The 2,260-nt window shown below is 46.5% G+C and overlaps 1 non-coding gene across 1 annotated transcript; it reads right to left on the bottom strand.

The window, feature by feature from the left end:
* Positions 1 to 1,565: 1,565 nt before the first annotated feature.
* Positions 1,566 to 1,637, bottom strand: trnah-gug (transfer RNA histidin (anticodon GUG)). The gene has a single exon. It is a non-coding gene; the product is annotated as a tRNA-His (tRNA).
* Positions 1,638 to 2,260: the final 623 nt, after the last annotated feature.

Raw genomic sequence — 2,260 nt, 5'->3', positions numbered from 1 at the left:
GACCAGACGTCAGGTATACACTCATCCCTACAGCATCTCGAAAGCAAGGACTCCTAGATCAGAATCCTATCTATTGACTACAGCTCCGCCTTCAACACCACAATCCCAGCCACGCTCATATCAAAGCTCCAAAACCTAGGACTTGGCTTCCCACCCTGCAACTGGATCCTCGATTTTCTGACCAACAGACCACAATCAGTAAGAATGAACAACAACATCTCCTCCACAGTTGTTCTCAACACCGGTGCCCCTCAAGGCTGCATACTTATCCTCCTACTCTACTCGCTGTACGCAGACGACTGCGTAGCGAAACTGGGTTCCAACTCTATCTACAGGTTTGCTGACGGTACGACCATAGTGGGCAGGATCTCGAATAACGACGAGTCAGAATACAGGCGGGAGATAGAGAACCTAGTGGAGTGGTGTAGCGACAACAATCTCTCCCTCAATGCCAGCAACACTAAACAACAGGTCATTGACTTCAGGAAGCAAAGTACTGTACACACCCATCGTGGAGATGGTTACCAATTTGAAATTCCTTGAGGTGCACAGCTCCAGAAATCTGTCCTGGTCCACCCACGTCGACGCTACCACCACGAAAGCACAACAGCACCTATACTTGTTCAGGAAACTAAGGAAATTCGGCATGTCCACATTAACCCTGCGCAACTCTTACAGATGCACCATAGAAAGCATCCTATCGGGCTGCATCACAGCCTGGTACGGCAACTGCTCGGTCCAGGACGGCAAGAAACTTCAGAGAATCGTGAACACCGCCCAGTCCATCACAGGAACCTTCCTCCCAACCATTGATTCCATCTACACCTCCCGCTGCCTGAGGAAAGCGGGCAGCACAATCAAAGATCCACCCCACCCGGCGTACTCACTCTTCCAACTTCTTCCATTGGGCAGGAGATACAGACGTCTGAGAACACGCACGACAGACTCAAAAGCAGCTTCTTCCCCACTGTCACCAGACTCCTAAATGACCCTCTTATGGACTTACCTCATCAACACTACACCCTGTATGCTTCATCCGATGCCAGTGCGTATGTGGTTCCATTGTATATGTTGCATTGCCCTATTATGTATTTTCTTTTCTTCCCTTTTCTACCAATGGACTTCATGATCTATTGAGCTGCTCGCAGAAAAATACTTTTCAATGTACCTCGGTACACGTGACAATAAGAAAATCCAATCCGATCCAATTCATTTATATGGGGTGACTATCAAGATCAAGATTATTCTCCGCCTTACAGAAGATTCAGTGGGTATTTCGTTGCTACAGATGAACATTTTGGGGCGATGACCGAAGAAGCTGATGCAGCAAATTGAGAGAGACTGTTTTGACTTAAAAAAAGACTAGAACCGGAGGAGTATGCTTGATGATGATAGTTAAAATATAAAATCGGGAGCTGAGGAGATTCTCGCATTCACAACTGTTTGAATTCTGGAGCAGCAAACAGAAGCATAAGCATGCACTCAGCTGTGAACCCGTTTTAAAGAGTGCTTCACACACAGAATTACTCATCCGTTCATTTAAGAAAAATACGTCAACTGACCACTGCCGTGACTCGGATTCGAACCGAGGTTGCTGCGGCCACAACGCAGAGTACTAACCACTATACGATCACGGCGCCACACGTTACCGCTGAGGCAACTTATAACTGCCGATGCCCTAGGTCGCAAATGTTTGGAACCTATCATGGCCCACACTGTATGACTCTCGAGTTACAACTTTCGTAGATACACAGTTTTGATGCCTGAAACTTGGTTCCATAATAATTTTCCGCCAACAAGGATATATACACTTTAACCCAGGCTCTATAAAAATAACTATGCAACCGCTATAATATATAATACATAGCAAATTCGATATTCGTCTCAAACATATGGTATTTGGACGTTCTCCCGGTGTCTGAATCAGTTTTCTGTGTGTGCCTGCTCGAGGTCCCTCCCACAGTCCAAAAATGTGAAGGCTCGGTAGATTGGCCATGCTGAGGTGTGCCAGATTGTCCATAGATTAATTTTCGCAGGATTGGCCATGATCAACAAGCCGGGTTCCGGGTATTCTACCGAGAAACTTGGTCACGTCGTCCGCTGCTGAATTCTTGAATCCATTTCACCCTGTACCCCTTTCCTCTCATTCCTGAATATTGTCAGTGCTAACAAGCTCTCTCTCTATTTCCCCGGCTGAATTATCCGACCACGTATCAGTTGCACTTTGGAGCTCCTCTAATTCACCATCTCACTCTCTTTG

This window comes from Scyliorhinus torazame, chromosome 14 (genome assembly GCF_047496885.1).
Source record: "Scyliorhinus torazame isolate Kashiwa2021f chromosome 14, sScyTor2.1, whole genome shotgun sequence".
NCBI classification, from domain to species: domain Eukaryota; kingdom Metazoa; phylum Chordata; class Chondrichthyes; order Carcharhiniformes; family Scyliorhinidae; genus Scyliorhinus; species Scyliorhinus torazame.
This window is presented reverse-complemented; position numbering and strand designations above follow the sequence as displayed.